Below are 23,797 nucleotides of genomic sequence, written 5' to 3'. Positions count from 1 at the left end.
AGATTTTTATTTTAACCCCGGTCTTAATTGCCCTTCAGTATCAAAATTAATCGTGTTTTCTGCTAAAAGGCCAGTGGCACTTAAGGTTGCTCTAGGGTCTCGGCAGCCAATGCATCTTCTGTAAATGGCTTGATTGCCGTCTGCAGAGAGGAGTGCTGGGAAAGATGTGCTTGGCCGAGGCTATACATTACAGTCCAATTAGTGTGGAGATCACTACACGAGTCTTTAACTTTATCTAGTAACTGTCGGAATCTCTAATGGAGACCGCAGAGATAGTGGAGAGGAATTTAGAATCCAGTCTCTTTGCCAGGGAGAAGGTGAATGGCTTTGGCTGTACACCAAAGGACTGCCACAGCCACTTTTCTCAATTTTTCTGTCCCCTAAATGTCTCGCTTCCCCCTGCCATCTAAATTAAGAGTTAAAAACAGAAGCCAGAATGTTCAAGGTATAGGTTAATATAGGCAGCACCAAGTATAGCTCTGCAGTCAGGGACCTTGGTCAGAATTTCAGGCGATTCGAGTTGGGTTATTAAAACTCTCTAAGCCTCCGTCACCCATGAATTACAAGAATGGTAATTGTATCACCTTCATAGAATTATCAGAATTATTAAATAGCATCTTGATTTAAAGAATCCTAACTGACAAGTAATTAGCAGTTTACACATGTTTTCTTTTCTTTTCTTTTTTTTAATTTATTGGGGTGACAATTGTTAGTAAAATTACATAGATTTCAGATGTACAATTCTGTATTACATCATCTATAAATCCCATTGTGTGTTCACCACCCAGAGTCAGTTCTCCTTCCATCACCATATATTTGATCCCCCTACATGTTTGCTTTTCTAACACTATTATTTTGTATGAAAGGGCAATTGTGCAAAACAGGTCCCAAAGTTAGCACATCCAAGCTAGCTCATCACGATTGTTCATTACGTGGTCTTAGAAAGTCAGATTCCCAGTCCTTTTCTTCCCTGCCTTCATTTCCCTCTGGTCACTGAGCATTTTCTAGGCCCACTGGAGTTCAACTCTCACTCTGTGATAAAGGCTCTCTTATAGGAATTCTCTGACTTCCATCATGGAAGGACTGGCCCCATCCAGTCCACGTCTTGTGAATGCTACTCGTCAACACTGCTTTCCTTCAATGATTCCTCCCCACTTTTGAAGCCTCCTCTTTCATTCCTGGTCTCTCCGTGGCCCTGTCTCATGGACCTTCTCTGGGCTTTTTTCATCTCCCACTGGATACATAACTGGTTCTACTGAGACCAGGGAAGGATGTACATTACCTCATACCAAAGGACTTAGCAATTTCCTATCTGGATTTTTCTTCCTTTGAGAATAGTGCCTTTTTTCCTCTGACACCTCGATAAGCAGTAGACTTGTGAATTGTGTCAATCAAGGACAAAACCGTTATAAATTGTAAAAGAAAATTCAACATCGGAAAGGGTCAGGGTCATCCCTGGTCTTGGCCCTTGAAGTATCTCAGAGGGGCCGCTTCAGAATCTTCACAAGATCATCTCCCATCACGAATACTAGCTCCATGGTCAATAAAGGCTATTTCCCACATAATCGTTTTTGCCCTTTAGTTTTAGTTCTTTAGGAGTATAACAAAATGGAGAATGATGACAGAACACATTTAATTTTTTTATATTCACTAATATATCATGAAATTGATAAGGTAAATGTACTTATGATGTTAAAAAGAAAAAAAATAACTTCATCATACTGCCTACAGTAAAAAATTAGAAATATAAATAATTTAGGGTCCATGTGGATTAGAGGTGATGTGTATAAATTGTTGGGCCCAGAGAAGGCACTCAATAATGTTAAATACCATTATTGCGAGGGTTCTGTAAGCTTTGTTTTACTCTCCTGGAAGAGTTACACATTCTTCTTTTAATATTATTTATATGGAACAACACTTTTCCGGTTCCAAGTGTCCAATTTATAAATGAGTTTCTGGGGTAACACATTGGGACATTGCACATTATCTGCACTAATAGATGTAGAAGCTCAACTTGCAAATGGCAGGAGAGGAAGCAATGCCAGGAACTTTAGAGTTACATCATCCTTTTGTCTCTGCCTGTTCCCAAGGTGGCCCGAATTTAAATATGGTGGAAACGTTGCCAAGTTTAACTTGACCCAAAGAGACACGTTCTTCTGAATCATTTAATCTCAAAAAGGGCCTGGAGGTTAGGGGGGCACATGAGAAAGATCAATAGAAAATAACAGAGTGACAAATGATCCAAAAAAGTTGTGCTTAAAAATAGGAATGCTTAACCAGAGAGGTGCCTAAAGACGAAAGCACAATGGTATTCATTGTTTTGTTTTGTTTTGTTTTGTTTTGTTTTGTTTTAAACAGCAAAACAAAGTTAAGTGCACAGTTCTGGGGGAGTAACTCGTAAGGTTCACAACAGTACAAGTGCACAATCAAATATTTGGCGGCTGATAAAAGCAATGATAGAAAATTGCTGTTTCCTGCTTCTTAACAATTAATTATACGATGTTTATACTATATTGCAAGTTGAGTGTGGTGTGTATGTATGTGTATCTAGAAAGCCCTAAACAAAATTTCCACAGCCTACATATTATCTCTAAATATTTAGGTTATTTGGTGACTCTCAAAAGAAGTGATTTTTTTTTCTATATTTTCTGTTTTCTATATTGATCCTGTAATTCATAATTACAAAATAGTTATACTTAGAAAGGGAGATACCGGTTATGCTTTATTTCTCATTGGTGTGTTATCTTTTTCCCAGAGTACTTAGAAACATCCATCCAAAGATCTACGAGGATACGAGCCAAGCCATGGCTGCATAATTGCCATCTCTGGGGCCCTGACAGAGGTCTCTTCCTCCCACACCACTGTCAGCAAATCAAACTCTCCACAGATGGTAATGGGTTTAATAAAAGCATTTGTTTTTTCCAGTTGCAACGACTACCACATAAAGGAAAAGATGGGTTTCCGCTGGAATTTTTATTTTTTCCAGAGCATTTCCAGACTTTCTTTTGAATTTCTTGCACCTAAAGGGTCTGGCCCAGGTTCAAATGACCCCACTCCCTGGGGGCCCACAGGCCAATCTCAGCATCCAGGGCTGGCTGCCCTGGGAACTCCGGTTCTGGCCTGAAGACCACCTGACACCACCCTGTGCTGCCTAGAAACGCTAGGAATGCAAATGGGAGTCTGACCCGGACAGGTGCATGCCTCTCTGGGCTCTGAGCCTTCTCACTAGTCTCCAGAATAGTTTTGTGGGAAGTCCTCTTGCCCTCGGCCCCAGCTTGGGTATGCCATCTGCCCTCAGCCCAGACTTGATGGCCCCAACTAAATTTAGAATTTAGATGCATTAATACCACGTGCTGTTAATGGATGGTGCAAAAGGGCGCAGGCTCATCTGTCCCCTGGCCCTGCCTTGTTACCTCTGAGGACAACTCCAGGCTGGGAAGAGACCTGTGTCACTTCCACTCAGCTCCAGCCCAGCAACTAAGTACATTCTCACCGGGACATCAATCTTGGATGCTGAAGCCTGGTGATTTGCATTGCAAATAGCCGACCGTGCTGACATTTTACCATTGGGAGCAGAACCTGAGACATCCTCCCTGGTTAGAGCTATAGGGGGAGAAATCCACTTTGTAGTCAAATTGAGTGCAGAAGAAAGGCAATGGGAGGGGGGGGGGTTGGGGGGAGATAAATTGCACCACTTGCCTTTTGAACAATACAAAGAATACTGATTTTTACAATATCAGGGTCTAACTAACCATTTTTTCCAGTCCTGGAATGGGCCCTATCCATCCACTTCCAACCCATACCTGACACCTGGCCTATGTAGGATCTTTTCCTCACCCATGTCTTCTGCAAGTCTTTTTTGCACCCTCCTCCCACCCCACCCCAAGTTCTTATGTGCCTTTCAGATCTCTTACTACTTCGATTCACTGGCATTTTAAACCTTAAACAGGGACTCGTCTACAAACATTCTATGAAAGCCAATCAGGTACTATGAAACATTTCCAAAGCAGGGGTGGGGGGGAGGCATTTTTATCCACAGGGCCTGCGAAACAGTTTGACAGCAAGTATTTCACTATTGCCTGCGACAGCCTAGAAGTTCAGAGAACAAATAAACATGCATTGGTACCTGCCTGTTGCAAAGATCTGGGCTAGATGCAGGAGTTCCAATGCTCTAGACTTCGTCTGCACAGCCAGAGAGCATGGTCCCACTGGAGCATAGAAGTAGACCACTGATGAGAAAGATGTTGACACGGGGAAGGTAAAGGGTCAGTAGAGTTAAGGTTCCATCACGGAGGACATGTACACCATAGGAGAGAGTCTGAATACTGTATGTAAATGCTCTATAAAAGATGTCACAGGACATGGTGGAAAGTTCACGACTCACAAGGGAATGAGTTACAGGCTCAGAAACCAGGGGTCATCAATATTTCCCCAGATCCACAGGGCTGATCCAAAGAGACTCAGCCTGACAATGATACTTTACTTTGCAGGTTCAAGTCTACTTGGGCAAACTGCAAGTAAGTTTAACATCCCCACCTCTGAACTCTTCCCAAATTAATAGCACAATTTAATAGGGATTTTTTTTTTTCTTCTGGAGTATATCATGACCCCTCAGGACTGCAAAATTAAGCAGGAAATACCCCACAGGCGGGCCTGTCTGGCACGATTTCCAGACGTTGCAAGAGAATCTCAAACGCTTTTAATTCTCATGGAAATATAGTATTTCTCCCGCAGCTCAAAGTTAGTTCTTTATCTTCAAGTAACTATAAACAAATACAGTTTTGGCAATCACCACTGGGAAAGATAATGCTGATGTAGTTATCAAAAATTCCACTTTTACTCAGCCTCTTTTTTCCCCCCAGGATTTCACAGCTGTTTCATGTTCCCTCACATTCTTCAGTTGCAATACATTTTGTTCAGCTTTAAATGGGCAAAGCAGAGACTATGCTTTCTTTGGAACATAACTTTCTGTCTCTGAACTAGAAGCTCTGTTTTAAGCATTAAAACTCTTGGTTCCCAATTTGCCAGTTGCTTTCCATTTAAAGCAGCAACAGTATTCCCAGGGCAGTTGAGTAAATGAGGTTACACTTTCTACAATTAATGAAACACATTAATATCACTACACTTTTCTCTACTTCTTTCCCCCAAATTTTTAAATAAGGTTTCCAGGCAGCTCTGTTTTATGCAAAGCCAGAAGAATGATATTGAAGAAAAAGGGACGTAAATGAGCAATATTTTATACTAAGGGGGAAAATACCATTTCATAGCATTTTTAGTCCTGTATGCCCTTTCTTGATGAATTGTGTTGACCCAAGACAAAATTGGCTTAGTACACTTTTCTTAAAGACACAACATGTTAATTCGCTTTTATATTAAACATTTAATTTAATTTAATATATATGCTTGATGCCATATCTGGACTTATTCTGGAAAATATGCCTCTTATTTCTCAGTAAGAACAGACTCCAATTTTGGGAGCATCAGAAGGAACCAAAAAAGACTAGTGCCACCAATGACAATGCTCTAATTTAAATTATATACATACGTATATTTAAATTATACATTTAATTTAAATTATATACATATGTAAGCGTATCTTACTTTCAAAGTCAGAAAAAGAAATATATAGCCATATAAAATTTCAAATATATATCATTTGAAGTTATTTATGTATACATTGCCTTGATCCAAAAATTGAAGTCAGGCAATTTCAGACATTGGTAGCCATACAATTCATCTTTTGATTATTTGGAATACGTAAGAGATTATTTTATACATTCATGAAATATTTATTATGAACCTACTGTGTGTTAAGCACTGCTCTAGAAGAATCGACATAATTTGAAATATCTGGTTAAAGAACACACACGCACACACACACACACACACACACACACACACAGAAGATATAATTTGATTGTCCCCTCAGCAGATTTACCTTTCTAATTATGCTTTCCTTAAGCCAATATTAAAACAAGCGCTCCCTAAGCACAAACCCACTAATGGTGGGGAAAGTGGCCTTGGAGTAAAGGTAAGCTCAGGGCCTTAGCAGTTCAAGCGCTTCAGATCCTTTCTTTTCAACATCAGAAGGACCAAAGTAAACCCTCTCTTGCAGAAGTGTTGTGATGATTTACTACCCCACTAATTCCTCATGCGTTGTGCTATAAGCATCAGACGCTTGGCTGTGAGAAATGACGTCTTTCAGATGGGAAGTCAAGATGCTCGTTAAAGCACCCATGCTATGTTCCACCAGTGCTGGACGCTTGGTAATTCGAATGATCCCGGAGGCATTCCAAGGTAGGAAGCCATGTGCTACCTCCTTTGAACACTGTCCTGAAATTTCCGCTGAAAACATTGCCTTTTTGTTGCCATCTATCTGTAGTACTTCAGACAGCTGCTCGATTGTTGCCATGTCACACTCAGACATGACAGATTTCAATAAGGGACGTAACAATGTCGTCAGAACCATTACTTTGGATTTAGATTTCACGATTTGGATTTAGAGTTCAAACAGGCTAGTTTCAATGGGGATTAGAACTATAAAATTACTAATGTGGCTAGCTACACTCTTACTATGGTGGAAGTTGAACTTGTTTGCAAATGGCTTTGTCAGTAGTTATCTTGATTTCGACTTACTTTGGCATAAATAAGTGTGACTAATATTGTTTTCCTCTTGTCCGGTACTTAGACATTTAAAGGACTTGTCATCTGATGGTTAGAGAAGGTTCTGCCTTCATTGGATAGCTGAGCAAGTCGAGGCTCAGAGAGTTCAAGCTCACGTAGTAAGTGAGAGAGTCGAATTTCTTCCCAGTTACATGAACTGCATCACCTTTTCAGTTCCAGGAGGTCTTGGAACAAGTCTACCCCACTCATCTAGTCTCTAATACCCCCTTAGTACATAAGAGGTACTCGATAAAATTTTTGAATTAATGAGTAGACAGGAGTTGAATTTGAAACTTGTGACTTCCACTAAACCAGGGTTTTCTCAACCTGGGACCTATTCTAGAAACCCATTTTCTGGGATCTGTAATCCTTTACAACACCTTTCTAATGTTAAAAAATGAGTCTATAAACAAAACACCGTGAGCATATTCTGGATGTCTAGAAATTAAATTCTGCCACTCTATTTCAGTGCTGCAATTTGCATTTTTTGTTTTGGATATATTAAACCCAAATGAAGGCCAAATTGCATCTGGGTTTATTATTTAAACAAAAGTGTGTCAAGGATGAATGCCATATTCACCTTGGAGACAGACACATTGAATGGATCGTGTTTTATGTATAACAGCATGCACCATTTCATTAGCAGTAGGTGTAATGCTAGAAAGACAATGAAGAATTTTATATTCCCGCTTTCAGCAACAATCAAATGAGATGCCCATTTAACACAGTTATCAATAAAGCAGTAACACCAACGTTATATGCAAGTGAACAAGAAAGCCTTACAGATATATCAAATGATTCATTAAAATTAGTGTCTGGAGATTGCTTACATGAAGAGTTTGGATAAAGTTTGAGTTCTAGTAACCTCAGAATAGCAAATAGAGTCTTAAGGCAATTGTTTTCTGTATATTACATATATAGTTATATGACATATAACATCTACAATGATAATACTGAAGCTGAAACACGGAGATAAATTGAATATAGGACCATGTCTGAAGGTACATGTTTCTAACGGGAACCTCAGCGTTTTGGTTTGAGCAAAATAAAGTTATCCAGCATGTTGAAAATAATGGCTTATTGCATACATTTAATTTATGTGTTTGTTTAGAATTTTCAGTTGGAAAGGAATGAGAAGCCTGAAGACTTTGTACTAAGTTTTATATTTGTATATATTTAAGTAATATATAAAAATGAGGAGTTAAGTCAATGCTATGTCCTCTGAGGACTCTTTTCCTTAATGAATTCCTCTGTATGTGTGTTTGTATGTGTGTGTTACACACTATGTACATTTATTTATAGAGACATAATTAAACAAATGAGTGTTCTACCGTGTTTCCCCGAAAATAAGACCTGGCCAGACCATCAGCTCTAATGCATCTTTTGGAGCAAAAATTAATACAAGACCCAGTGTTTTTACTATAAGTAAAATTGTTTTACTTATAGTAAAAAAAATTTTTATAGTAAAAAAATTTTTTTTACTTATAAGACCGGGTCCAATGTAGTATAATACTGGGTCTTATATTAATTTTTGCTCCAAAAGATGCATTAGAGATGCTGGTCCAGCTGGGTCTTATTTTCAGGGAAACAGGGTATATAGAATATTTTATATATATTGTACATATAATGTATATTTTATTTATAATATAATGCTCATTTATTTAATGAATTCTATCTACATAACTGCAAAATTTCCTGCAAGAATTTGTCACATCAATGCTGTTGTTCACAAACTATCAGTGTACTTGCATATGTACAAAAAATCAATCCCAGTGAAAGGAAATAATAGACTTGTGAAAGAATCAAAAAAGGAGAACTAGGACGTCAAACTGAAATGTGGAAAAATAGTATCATTACATGTGTTTCTTTTAAGTCCTAATTTTTGCAATTAGCAATATTTAAAATTTAAATAAAAGCATGAAAGAAATTATTTTAATATTGTATTCTTATATTAATACATAGTATTCTAAAATACAGGGTACCGTATTTCACTTCTGAAGGGATTTTATTTATTGGCATATAATTGACATACAATATCCTATTAATTTCAGGTCTACATCACAGTGATTTGATATTTATATACCTTACAAAATGATACCCACAATAAATCTACTTACCATCTGTTACCATACAAAGTTATTACAATATTATTGACTATATTCCCTATGCTGTACATTACATCACCATGACTTATTTGTTTTATAGTTGGAAGTTTGTGAAAGGATATTTGGAGAAATTAAATGCATACTAACAATGAATAACATTTTTGAAACATTACTCACTTAAAATGTTTCATTCAACACCAAACAATGTTTTGAAGAACACTTAAAAATTTGGTGAAAATAGGAGATAGTTATTGTAAGGAATTCAAATAGAAAAGTATGAATAAAAAGGTTTTTTTTTAAGTTTTTAATCTTACCACTCAGAGAAAGACATTATTATACATTTAAAACGTATATCTTTATCTGGAAGCCATTTCTAACTAGGGATCACATACCCACGCAGAGTGACTCAAGTAAATGAATCAATTTAATGAGGCCTATAACATCAGTTTGGCTACTGAGGAAAACTAGGTAGAACACATAGATTATACAATAGACTAGTGTAATTAAATGTAAAAGAAACAATCATTGTGGGATAAAGGAATTAGCAATACATTTAAACAAAGGAACTGTAACATGAGTTTTTCCCACTGGATCTAACATATGTTGAGCAATTATTATGTTCCACTTTTAAAAAGCTCGAATTTATATTAAAGTAAGTAAAAGGTAGAAATGTGTTTTTATGTTATTCATTTTAGAAGCTGCAGTGAACTACATTATTTGATGGTATCTCCAAATTAATTAAGAAGTCAGTTAGGTGTATTAATTTTCAATATATATTCAATTTCTCAAAATATCCTTTCATCAACTTCCAGTTATAAAATAAGTAAGGCATTCATGTGTACATAAATATAATGACTATGCAATGAAGACATATTATCTGCTCTTAAAGCATATTCAGCATACCATCTATTTAGAAATATTCAGTGGGATTTACTATCATCTATATCTATCTACCTACCTACCTACCTGTTTATGCATCTTTCTAACTTCATTTATCTAACTCTTAGAGGTCACATCTTCATTAATTTAGAATGGCATTCTTCCATGTTTTTCATATTAATGGTATTTAATTTGTTGGAGAAAAGTACAAGTATATGATAGAAATTGTTAGATAATCCACATTTATATAAATAGTATCTCCTATTCCGTGTAACAATACGGAAGACCAAATTCAATACCTTTGAATCATGGCTTAAAAAAGTAATGACCTTGTAAAAGTTTAAGCTACTAAAATGTTTAGCGATTCTCAACTGGGACTGATTTTGTTCCTTAGGAAATATTTGACAAGGTCTAGAGACATTTTGCATTGTCACAGCTGGAGGTGCTACTGGCATCTAGTAGGTAGAGGTCATGGATGCTGCTAAACATTCTACAGCGGACAGAACAGCCCCCCAAACAAAGAATTATTCATCCCAAATAATGGCACAACATGACAATAGTGCCAAGGCAATATTTTTGTTTTAATAACAATTGACTCCATTCCTGATATAGTTGAATAAGCTTTTACCCAAGCTGTTAAATATGAAAATGACCAAAAATATTAGTGTGGCAATAGCGAAGCCCTCTGGAGGTCTCCCACCAAATAAACATGACCTGGTCTGGTTCCATGTTGCATCAGAAATAGTAAGTCTGGGTAGACGTCTGCGATGACACTGTGTATTAGCAGAACCCGAAGCACATTTGTTAGGTGGCAGAACCAGGTTCTTGAGAAAACAGAGCCTAAAGCAAGGATTCAAGTGTCAAATCCTTCCTTGGAGAGGTGCAAGCCCAGGTTGATGAAGAGGAGGAAAAGGAAACTGAGGCAGGAGACACTGTGAGGGAACTCGGGGTGTGGAATTGTGAGGCTGGCTGCTGCTGGGTGAGGAGGCACTGGGACTTACTGCAGTTCAAGCTCACTCAGCAGACATGTCTGCTAAGCCCTGAGGGCTTTCCTGATAGCTGCCAGGTGAAATCTCAGCACCGGTTTTGGAAGGGTAAGAAAGAGAGAGAGTTTCTCTTTGTCATCCCACCATGTTCCTGGAAGGGCAATAACTAGAAATAGTTGGCAAACACTCTACTGGCCAAGGTTACACTATCAGACACAAACCTTTAGGCCGCCCCCATACCCCTGAGCTGTCTCCACCGTGAGACTAACCACTCACTTGTCTGGGAGTGCCAGGCCCCCTCCTTGACCTTGGCAACACAGCGGCCACAAATCCTCACTATCGCACACGTGGACCCTCCCACCCCACTGAGACTTTGAATGCAGGGTGAGGCGTCTGGCACCCCTCAAAGCTGCAGCAGGGAAGAGATGATGCCAATCAGAGATGTGCCTGGGGGTTCACCCCCAACCCATCTTACAGCATCTTATGTCCGCACCGTGCCGTCAACTTATGTCCGCCGTGACAATACAACTGTGCCCACTGTTTGGTTGGATGGGACCACGTATGCAGTTCAGACCAATGAGTTGTAAGAGGAAATTACATGTGCTGCTGAATCTAGTTATAAACGCAAAACACTCCAGAATGTGGTCTGTCAACTTCGAATTGGCAACTAGAACAGTCAAGATGGTGGCTGCTGCAGCAGCCAATGTCCCCACAAAACTTCAACAAACATAGTCCTTTCACCCCAGAATCCTGATCTAAAATGGACATGTACCATAAAAGTGAGAAATAAAACATTATTCTTTAAACCATGGGTATTTGGGGGTTATTGTTCCTGCAGCACTCGCTAATCTATTCTGACTGGTTATACTTTCCTTGCAAGCCATGAGTAGTCAAACAATGGTTAAATTATGCTATGTGACCATCATCCGGGAAAAAAGAATGGATCCTCTTGGCATCACAAATGGCTTCAGTTGTTTTTTAAGCATAGCCATTTCCCAGTTGTAAAACAGAGTGTAAGAGAAAATGGAACAGAACCACTTATCCCTTCCTGGGGGCTGTGAGTATCAGTCTTCACACATACATTTATGAAATCCCTTCTATGTGCATACACAGCTAGGCACTGAGGACGCAAAGGAGACCAAGACACCGGCTCTGCTGTCAAGTTCACAATCGTTTCAGCGGCATTGCTTGATATAATAAACAAGTGAGGAGGGTCACAGTGACCTTCAACGTACAAAAAAGAAGGGCAGTACCTGATGTACGTTGAGGTCATGCTCTGCAAGAATGTTCATGATAATCAGCCTCTGATATGCATTTTATGCAGTTGAATTATTAAGATTTATTTACCATGCGTAGCCTACTGCAGCCTACGTAAATACACACTGTACTGAGATATGTCGGGGGAGTTAAAATTTTTGTGCATTACAAATATTCCAATTTCTCTGGATAAGTGAGTTGTACAACCTGAGATTCTATCATTTCTGACACTGGTACCTTCTCCAAGCAAAGCTACTATGGATTTGTGTTTTTTTTGATTTGGGTAAACCCTGGGAATATCTAAACACTTTACACGGTTTATTTAAACACTGAAACTCCTGTAAGAAAGGTATATCTTGAAAGGGATAGAAAACAAATAAATACAAGCCTTGTAAAAATGGTAATGATCATGTTTTCATTCTCTATCCTACAGAAATCTTTGAATACCATTTCTGGGGGGGGAAAAATTGGTTCTTTCAGAGTATGGCATGAACTGACAAAATTCTATTTGGAGGGATAAATAATTCCCAAACAGACCCTTCCTATAAAACCAAATACTTTAAAGCTTCAAAAATAGTCCTTTTTGTCTCCTTTAACTTCCAACAACAGCTTGAGGGATAGAAAGGAATAGGTTATTTGGCAGAAATCCAAAGGTTGAAATACTTTCAGTTGACTTCATTTTTATTTCTGCTCAAAGTTTGACTGTTTTCTTAAAACGGCCCTGACCTTCTGTGGGAGAGTTAGTGGTTGGCGGGGGGTGGGGGACCCCAAAAACTTAAAAATAAAGGTTAATTCCAAAATTATCTCTAGAATATATGGTATAACCTGCTGAATTACACATGCAAACGAAATGTTCTTTCTTAATGGCGTGTTAGTGCCGTGATTCTATGGAACAGAGATATGACACAACTAAAAGACACGACGGGATGCTGTAAGACGGGCATATCCGATAGGAATACGCATTGGCCATTTCAGAGAACTTCCCAGAAGGTGACACGTAGACGCCTGTGGTCCTGGGGCTGTTACCTGTCCCGCTAAACCGAAACTGTCTCTGACATAGTGAGGTAGGTTACGTGACCAAAAGCCAGGAGCTCTTATGAAGAAAACACTAACAACCCCATTTGGTGTGAGTGTCATACGAGGATTCATTAATGATGAGTGTTTGCAAAGCACACCCAGGATGAAAAGCTCTAAGCATGAATGGTAACCAGTTCCACCTTCTCCAGCAACGCCTGCAGTGATTTCTGCTTGTAGAGAAATGATAGAAATAAGCTTTCATGTTGAATCAACTCATCCCTTAAAAGGTGACTCTTCAGGGGATTAAACAGAATACTAAATTGGGAACTGAGAAACAAGGGATTTCACAGTGGTGTTAAAAAGATACACAGGGCATTTCAATGCTTGGCAAACGAGGGAGAGAAGCACACAGTATACACACATCTCTGGGCAAGTGAAGATTGGTGAAACAGTTTAAAAAACAAGATTTTTATGCCATTTGACCCTAGGACTTTGGATAATCACAGTCTGCTTCACCACATTTGGCCATCACCATCGGCTTAATCTTTAAACGATTATCTATAGAGGAGATGTTGGCACTAGCTAGTTGCTAACAGGTTACCTTTTCCTTTGCAAAATAACTAATACTGACCTCATCTTCTTTGACATAATAAATGTTCAGTGTAAGAGCAACAAACACGGCATCCTATGTTTGTTTTCAGTCAACTTAGCTTTTAGTTTAAAAGGAGTGGTTTTACCTCTCGGGATACCAAGGATGAAAATAGCTGATGATGCCCGTACATTCTTTCAAGAAGTGATTCAGAACGAAACCATCCATCCCAGCCGAGAAGACCCACGGAGAGGGGTATTACACAGACGGCCACCTTTTACCGCTCACCTGGCTTTCTTTATTTACTAACTCAAAGGGGAAGTTTTTCTTTTTCTTTTTTTAAAGCTAAACGAATGTGTCTCAAAGTGCAGTGGCTTTCCTGCCTTCCTAGAATTTTTTTTTTCTTCCAACTCCATGGAAAATTCTAGTTTGCAATTGCATGCCTACACCTGGATGGGATCGAATGAATTTGGTAAGAGAGCTCGACAGGTTCAAATCAATACTCATCATGTGAGCACAAATCCCGTTTGGCGCCAGTGGAACCCTACGGAGAAAGGAGGCTGTTTGGGATGGCCGCTGCCATCACTGTGACACCCCTCAGTGTTCCACCGAGAAAACGGAGGGGAAATGACACACAGCCTTTAAAATCTACCAGGGAACTGAAAGGAAAGGACCCGTTTTCTAAAGAAAAATGAGTCCCAGGGGTCAGAGCAGACATCGGCGTGGAGAACGTAGCTGGAATATGCCCTAACCTTCAGCAGATGACTGACTGGTTTTTGAAACTGTCAGATCATGATCTATTTCGATAGGTATTTAACACAAATAAGTCTACCTATTAGTATGACAGGGGTTTATGGCATTTAACTACTTGCCACAGAAAGAAAAAAAAGAAATAGGAGCAGAAGTTTATGTCTGAGATTCACTTACTAGTCCACAGCTTAGAAAACACCAAAGTAAAATTACGTGGGTGTGTGAGTGTGTGAGTGTGAGTGTGTGTGTGTGTACATATCACCACAATGAGTGACAAAATGGTAGCTGTCATAATGGGCCAGTTAACAGGTCCAATACGAGCTGATCGTTGAGTGTCCCCCAGGAAAAGAAGACAGAAACATGACAAAGAACAAAGAACTTGGATCAATAATGCTTGGGGAAATAAGACAGAGAAGGTTATTTACTTGCATTGATCCAGTGCTACAGTCGCGTAAACTTGGCCTGTTTTTCTTTTGTTAACCTTTAAGCCTGAGTATACGCAGAGGCAACCAGGGAGCCAACTAACAGGTGTAGATTAAGGATCGAAGGAGGTCACCGTACCTCTGTCACCACCAGGCACCCATGTAACAACATCCCTGAAGAAATTTAAACATCAATAGCTATAATAAGGGCAAATTTATCAAGCCCAGCCAGCTCTAGCGGGGAGACTGCCTGCGTCCAGCTGGTTTGCCCTTGCTAAAGCTCAATTGATTTGGACATTCTTTTACTAGAGTTGATTATCAATTGTGACATCGCAAATTTGTTACCTCCCAAGTGCTGAGCGTATGGTGGCTACTGGCGCCTCTGAAGTGAAAACACCTGGACTTAACTTACCCTCACTCGCAAAAAGAGAGGAGGGGGCAGTCTTGCTCTCAGAAACGCAGGCCAGAGGAGCTGCCCTCGCTGCTCCTGGGGACGGAGAAGATGAGAAAGAAGCAGAAAGGCCGGTGTTCTCAGACAGGGTGAGAAGACTTCTTGAGCAGAGAAGAGTAGCTATCTAACTGAAGGACCCCTCTGGAAGCCAGGTCACTAAGCTGTCACTCCTGCTGCTCCCTCTGCTTGGAAAACCTTTAACTGTCCAATCCAATGACCGCAAACCATCCCTACCTACCTCAAGGACAGTGGGGAACCACTCAGGGTTGTTCCCCCTATCTCACTGCCCTGGGTTACGCTTAGTCTTCCAATTTCTCTCTTCTTCCATCTGAGATAGCAAACATCTTCAAGTCAGAAGGTTGCTTTACATGTTCCTCTATCTCCTCGATCACCGACCACAATGTGGCAAAGAGAAAACGTACGTACCAAAACTTGCTGGTCAGTGAGTGAATAAACGAAGGAAGAAATGCCCCAATTCAAATGTAGATAACAATTCCAGATTGCATGATTTAAAAATTAACATCAGCACGTTTCAGAGGCAAAACCGCCCACTAGCCAGTCCATGTACTGTACATTTTTTTTGGGGGGGTGGCGGAGGGAGCTACTTTCCCATACCTGGTATTTCTCTCTCTTCCTTTCCTCAGCTGAACCTCCGGGCTTCTCATCTAGGTTTATGGGGGTCCAATGACTACCGCTGGCAGTCATCATTAGCCATCAGTCATTTACACGTTAGCATAAGTCAGCAGCATGTCTGCCAAGAGTATGCATGTTTGCTAACGTTGTGTGAAGCATTTTTGCATCTCTAATCATGAAGGATATTGGTTTGAATTTTTCTTTTTCGGTTTTGTTACCAGGGTCATGCAGGCTTCATTCAACTGCCTGTTTTTGTAAATAAAGCTTTCGGCAATAAAGTGACCGACCATCCTTGTACGAAGACTTATATCCATAATTTCTTTGGGTTGTAGAGAAATTTCACATAGAATATCGTGTGTCTCGGTCTGTTTGGGCTGCTACGATAAAAGTATCATAGACAGTGGGGCGGGGAGCTTATAAACAACAGACATTTATTTCTCACAGTTCTGGAGGCTGGAAGTCCAAGATCGAGGTACCAGCAGACTAGGTATTTGGTGAGAGCCTCATGATTCACAGAAAGCTGTCTTTCACTGTGTTATCACGTGGTAGAAGAAGCCTGGGAGCTCTGTGGTCTCTTTTATAAGGGAACCAAGCCCATCCATGAGGGCACCCCCCTCATGACCTAATCACCTCCTAACTGCATCACATTGGGGGTTAGGACTTTATCACACAATTATTTTTTTTGGGGGGATGCAAACGTTAAGTCTATAGCACCCTACTAGCAGGCACAGCAGCCATGTGGTATAAGCAGAGCAGGTATTATTACCTGTGCTCAGTTTCACCGTTAGGGAAACTGAGGCTCACACTGGTTAATGATGAACTCAAGGTCACCCAGCTAGGCTTTGGAGAGCTGGGGCTGGAATTCACCTCCTGTGACTAAATCCTGTGCTCATGGGTAGCCTCGGTTTTTAATCTGTATCTTCTTTGTGCCGTTTCGGGCAAAATAGAAATTCTACAAGAAAAAGCAGAGCTTATTCTGCAAAAGACTGTGTACATGGAAGAAGCAGGGGCGCTGATATGCATTAAACAAAGTACAATTGCACATTGTTCCAGAACAGTGCTTCTCGCCTCCTTTCCCACAAGACCCATAAGGCGGTTGGGTCCCAGTTCGGGAAACTCACTGGGCCCACTTCATCCTACCTTGTCCAAAACGGATAAGTAGTTTAACAATGTGTAACCAACCTATCTATATATTGTATCCACAGTTTCTGAACACAGGCTGTGGTGGAACTGGTGTCCCTATGAAGTGACACTAATTTGCGGCAGGAGGAGCCACCTAGCCAGAGCCGCCAGGTACGAGGGCAGTTGGCAGCCCCGCCCGCTCACAGCCCCTTCCTTGGGGACTTGGGGACTTGGGGACAGGGTCTGCACGGTCCAGTCATGAAGGCCCACGGTAGCCTCCCTCTGTGGCGTCTGGAAAGCAGCTGTCTCCTCAACAATGCGCTCTTTCCTGAACACGTTGTTTTTTCAGTCCACTCTTTCCAGGCCTGGTATCCACATCAGGAAAACAAAATAAATTTAAAAACCCAAACACCTTCCTAATGAGCACTAATTGGTACGTCTGCTGATGAGATCTGCAGAAAGCCCCAGCCGGGAAGGGGCCTTAGAGAACAAGACCCCTTTTTTCCTGCTAACTGCGGTCCCCAAGGTGGCAGTAAGTGCAGGTACTTGGGGACGGCTTGTGTTCCAGTCTCCCGAGCAGACTGCCTCCGCAGACAAAAGCTGCAGCGCCCTGTGATGTTGCTACAGGGTTTCCTGAAATGATCCCTGACTGAAAGATAACAAGTACTTGTGACGTCTTTCTTGGTAGTGTGGTTGCAACACGCCAGTAGACCTACTCTACACGCTATAAAAGTGCGGTTCTGCAAGATCTGGGGAGGAAAGGGGCCAGGAATGCACTTCCGGGGAGACTGAATAAACCCCATAGACATCCTCTGGGGTGGGACCCTGTGTGTGACCGTGTGTTTATTCAGTCATTTGTCACAGACTTCCTCCCAGCTTTTGTGGGCCAGGCCTGAGCTGCGTGCACAAGACAAAGCGGTGCCTTTGGCTGGCACAGACCACCCTAACGGAGCCACCTGCAAGGACGAGCTAGACATTAAACATAATCCCTCACTCCGCATGATTTTGCCCATTTACTATGAAATGTAAGCAGGAAAACCAGGGTGTGGTTAATTAATAACGAGAGGATGACTTAAACTGAAGACTCAAGGAAGTGTCCACAGAGGAAGAAAGGACATTGGAAGCTTAGATGTGAGGAGGAAACAGGAGGTGGCCAGGAGGAGAAGGAGGGAGGAAGCGAATATGTAAAGTCCTTGACATGAATCAGAGCTCAGAGCATCTGCAAAGTGGAGGCCACGCCATTGTGGAGTGGAACAAAGGTTGGTGAAACTTGTTGGTCTTCAGCAAAGAACAAGGGCTTCGTCTCGTATGCAGCCAGAACCCACTGACGTATCTGAAGTAGTTTGATGACACGTCCTGATTTTAAAAAATCACCCTGGCCACTCTGGAGATTGAAGGTTGACAAACGACAATAGGGGATCAGAACAGGAGTCTATAGAAATAATCAAAGAAAGAGATCACTAGAGCTAAGAGTGCATATCTGCAGACAACTACGTATCATGTATTACTATAGGGACTATATTATAGGTTATATGTAGTTATCTATGACTAGTATTAACGCCCTTGAAAAGGAAAACAAAAATATAATGGTCCAAATAGAGAGATACACCTAATCAACGAGAAGTTTAATAGATGGGATAAACAGTTGAAGAGCAATTTTCAGTCGGCAGAAAAACCAAAGGGACTCTTCCAGAACACAGCTCAAAGGACATGAGGAAAATGAAGGAAAAGGAACCAGTATGGGATAGCCGGTGGCACCCTTCTTCCCTCCCCCTCTAGGAAGGGTCATCTCACTCTCCTGGGTTACCTAAGTGCAGGTAAGCTGGTGTAGCTGCTGTTGTTCCCAGGCAACTCAATTTGGCCAACAAGAGAAGGAGCTGCTTATTTTGTCACTTTCAGAGACGCTAATAGACAGAAGCATGGAACCATAAGCTTCATTACCTAACACAGGCTTTTACCGAAGTTCAAGAAGAGCAAGCTATGTAGGAAGTACTTGTCTAGGAGTTCTCCACTCAGGTACCAGGGACGCAAGTTCTTTCCTCACAGTTTCATTTTCTCCCTGGGGAGCAAACCCATTGACAAAAACAAAACAAAACTCCAAAACTGTTTCCCAAAGTGCGGTGAGACAGAAAACCAGTGGCTCCCCCCTTAATTAAGGTTTATTGTATATATGCTATTTTCTAATTATACTCTTCAATGGCACGGGGCGGAATCTCCAAAAGCAATGACAGACCACGTACTAAAGCCTTCCCCTCCTTTGGTCAAGCCCCACCATCTGTAAGTGTGCGAGCCAGGACTCAACCCCTGGCAGTCTGTCTCCCAAGTCCATTCCCCTAAAGGCTGAGCGGTACCATGAGCCAGAGCAGGGTTCCTCAGCCTTGGCAATGCCGACATTTGGGGCCAGATAATTGTGGTGAAGGTCTGTATTGTGCATTATAGGATGTTGAGCTATGTCACTGCTCTCTACCTACTGGATTCCGGTAGCAGTCCTCCTGAATCTTCTGCCAAATGTCTCCAGGGTGGGGGGTGGCAACACTGACGCTGGTGAGAACCACGGGGCTCGGGAACCAACAGAAACCTCACGCAAGCATTCTACGTAGGTGGGATATTAAAACCATCCCCTTTCATGTCTACGCCTTCTGACTTGTATGATTCACCATGGATGTGCATGCCGTAGTCAACGCAACAGAATAAGAGAAAGACATGTAACACATACAAACTACTGGCATTTGTAAATCTGGAGAATCTCAGCAGAGATTTCTGCCAGCTTCTTATCAATGGCCCCACCAATGTCCGCCAAAGGGCTCCTAGTCCACCTCCTTAGCAGGCACTTTCATTCCAGTTACCTGAAAACTACCAACTGCTATCATTTCCCAGGTTGCAAATAAAAATTCATTCATAAATACCTATTATAACATTTGCAAAAACCCCATGTTGCTAAGAATATGGAAATCGATAAAGTATTTATTTTGGAAAGTTTAGCAATATACACCAAAGGGCAAAATGTCCCCACTATTGACTCAACAATCCCGTTTCTAGGAATTTTTTGTAAAGTAATAATTGCGTAAGCACAAAAAGATATTCCCAGCAGCACTGTTATAATCTTAGAAAATTGGAAACAACCTAATGTCCTCCCCGGAGGACTGCTTAAGTAAATATTTGTGCACATATGCGATGGCCTCTGATGTCACATTTAAAAAATATTCATGATATAGTATTAAATGAAAAATGCAAGTTATAAGTGAGCATGCACGGCGTAAGCTCATTCGTCAAATATTGTATACGTGAATAGAGAGATTTCTATAAGACCATTTTCCAAAGCATTACCTGTGATAATCTCTAGGGACTGGAGTCAGAATAATCTTTATGTTCTTCATTCTTACGCATCATTTCACTTTTCTACATTGAGCATATACACATATTTTTGGACGAAACAACAAAGTCGATTCCAGAAGAATCAAAATGATACCATGACTGACACCAACAGCCGCCCGTGCAGAAGGTAAAATGCTTTGATAAACTGGGTAGTAGAAACTTGGATTGTTAGGTGTCACCTAACAATCTTTGAGATGGCTCAGTCCTTTCCATAGATGACAGGGTCGGCTTATGGGGTTCTCCCCTAAAAGCTAAAGCAACATTCTCTTCCTGTAATTTACCCTGAGATACTGCCATTCTCATTGAACACCCTACAGACATTAGCAAAACAAATAATGATATTCGGCTCTGTAGCCAAATTCAGGACTTGTCTGAGTACATTTTTCCAGCGTATGGCCTCCGTGTGTCTGGGAACAAGCAGGCCCGCCTCACCCAAAGGCCTGGTACATTCTGACCTACTCACTGGTATTGGCCAGTTGGCGGCTTGGCACCTTTCCCAGCAGTCATTGCTCTCCAAGCCCGGCATCGATCATTGCTCCAGTCAGAAAGATGGCACTTACCTGATGGGTGGGCAGAAGCATCTTCTTTTACCATATGTTGGAAATTGTCAGGGGCTGTTCATGCCAAGACTGGTTACTTTTGGTGCCAGGAAACAGGCCTTTCCCAGAGCCTGCCAAAAAAAATACAAATAAAAATTTTAAAAGAACCAATTTTCACATATCAAATTTCGCATTTGAGAAGTTGTGTAACAAGCTAGGCAGAGCAGAGAAGTATGGACATTTTTCTGGCACGGACACACTAAACACAAAAAGAAGAGCAGTTCTCATCTGTGAAATGAGAAAGGAATTTTGAAAAATTCTCTGAACCTACCGATTAAGTTTAGACCGAGCCGCGTGCAGACTGGAGTGGGTAGCTCACCTCGCCAGTGTAATTTAATGAATAATGAAAACAGGCATTATTTGCAGGGGGTGGAAGCTTTGGTGCTCATCATTGGAATCAGATTTGGAGGTTTAAGGTATTATCTGATGAAGGGCCCTCACGGCTAAGGATCCCTCTCGGATCCTTTGGAGGACAGAATGGCATTCAGCCCTTGTGGCCCATATCATATTTGTGCAGATGAGCTGATTAGATGCAGCAGACAAGTTTGTTTTCATGAAGTCACACAGAATCGGACAACGTGTGAGGCCATCGGTGGAGAAAGAGCCACTGTTTGCTGCTGAGGAGAAACTGCTGTGCAGTGAGGGAGGCAGACTTGGAGAGCTTTGAGGGGAGAGCTCCCAAGCCGGCCTGAGCAGGGAGGAAGGAGTCTGGGGCCTGTGAAAAATGAGATGGGAACACCGCCTGGGGCACCGTTTGGGGCTCAGGCTGGTGGGACCCCCTGAGCTGTACTTCGGGACACTGTCAAAACAGAGGGGAGAACCCAGCTGGGAGGCGCTGGGAGAGTGACTGGAAGAAACAGAATGAACTTTGAGTTCAAGGGGCAAAGTTGGGGACATGCGAGAGGCTGCCGCCTGAGCAGAAAGGCCAAGAGTGGACAGAGTCGGGCAGCTTCAGGCTCCACCAGGGTTCCAGTCAGGGAGCCATTCTGGCTCTCTTGGGCAAATGTTCCTGAGGCGGGCAGAGCTGCTTAAACACTCCCGTCAACCCTGCAGGCTGTCGGGCCATAGCCAGATCCATCTCAACTGACAGCAGCCTGGGCTTTCCGCTGTGGAGTCTTCTGTGTGTGGCCATGTTCACCTTTACCACCTGTGCATAGGAGAGTGTGGCACTGTGTTGAAGGGCATGTTTTTTCTCCGTGTATCTTGCCCATATGTTACTAATGGCAAGTTTATGCTCTCAGGACATACGTGGACTCTTGTCTCCATGCCTGCTTTGGTTATGTCGCCCTTGGCGTGGGAAGGCCAACCCAAAGCAACCGTCAAAGGCAAAACACTCTACCGTAGCCCTAACCATTTGTGGGAAGTGAGAAGCAGTCCAAAGCCTCCTCTCTTATTCTGAGAAGCTGGGGACTTCATAATTCTACTGTCTTTGAAATACATTTTCAATTCCGAAGTCATTAAAGGGCGGGGGGGGGGATCAACAGAAAAGGGCCATATGCTCTAGCAACTCTGCAGCCAGACTACTTGGGTTGCAATACCGTGTCTTCAGTATTCTCATCTGTACAATGTGGGAAATAATAGAAAACATCTCATGAGCCAAGTGATTAGACGAGCATGACCTATAATTTGACTACACATTTTTTGGTCTAATTATGTAGCAAAAGGCAGTTAAAGTGTAAAGACAAATAAAGGTGTAACAAATCACAAGTATCCAAATCAGATCACTGGTTCCTACAAATCAATAAGGAAAGAAAATGAATAAGGAATACGAACAGACAATTCTCAAAAAATATGTAAGTTATCAAAAAACCTACAAAATAGCACGAAGCACCTATTATTCCTATGATGTTGGTAAAAAGGTTGGTAATTTCAAGGTTGGCCGGTGGACTAGGAAACAGGCTGTTCTCAACTGGGTCAGTGGGAATAAAAATCACGGTGACTTTTTGAGGGGCCATCCTGTAACGTCTTTCAAATTTTCAGCTATGCAGTCACATGCCCGTGGAATTCTGGATGCCATGGAGATCAGAAAAATTTGTGCACATCCACCAAAAATAAATGTTTGTATTTGTGGCAGAATTGTTTGTGATAGCAAAAGAAATGGAACATAATCTAAGGATTTGTCAATAGAGAAAACAGTGAATATTAATACATCATGGTACGGTATCTAACAATCTGCCTTTAAAAGGTTGATCCATAGGTATTAACAGAACATGCAAGTTGCAAAATGGCAGGTTAGTGTTCAAAATTCAGTTTTGCACCTGCCTGGCTACATAAGTTCTGGACAACTCTACAGACCTCAATCTTCTCTAATCCCTATCATTCCTTGCTAATTCATTATAAGGATGACATAAAATAATGTTTCTAAATCTCTATTGGACAATATATTTTCAATCAATGGCACTGTCGTTTTTCATGTATCAAGATACACAGTTATCCAAATAAAATTTTCAGAGAGCAAAAATAAGAGAATTTTTTTGGGGGGGGAGGGAATAACAACTCGTGGTAGGTAATGTTCGCAGGTAATATGCCAATAAGAAGCTCTGATTGCCATTTCCTCGATTAATAATTTAAGAAAAGGAGTGAGCTATTATTACTTAATAGACATGGCGGATGGAACAAACTTTTCAAAGCTCTGAGTTTTGGGGGGAAACAATTAGCTCTGTGGCTAGTCACCCAAAGCTTTGCTCAACAGGATGCATTATGGGCCTTCTCTTAGTCTCTGGGGAGGACTCATTAGTGATTTGCACAGGAAGGGAAAAAGCACTTCCCAACTCTAGGGCAAACTCACCTTTTTGACTTTTGAATCTGAAAACACACTGATAAATGCATTTTTTTTCCTATTGAGGAAGATGGTGTTAAAATGTTAGAAATCCAGGCCAAAGGATCACTTCGATATTCTCTTGAGGCAGAAACTTTAATAATGAGAAAAATCTATTTTGTATTATTCAG

This window comes from Rhinolophus ferrumequinum, chromosome 28 (genome assembly GCF_004115265.2).
Source record: "Rhinolophus ferrumequinum isolate MPI-CBG mRhiFer1 chromosome 28, mRhiFer1_v1.p, whole genome shotgun sequence".
Lineage (NCBI taxonomy): Eukaryota > Metazoa > Chordata > Mammalia > Chiroptera > Rhinolophidae > Rhinolophus > Rhinolophus ferrumequinum.
Note: the sequence above shows the minus strand (reverse complement) of the source record.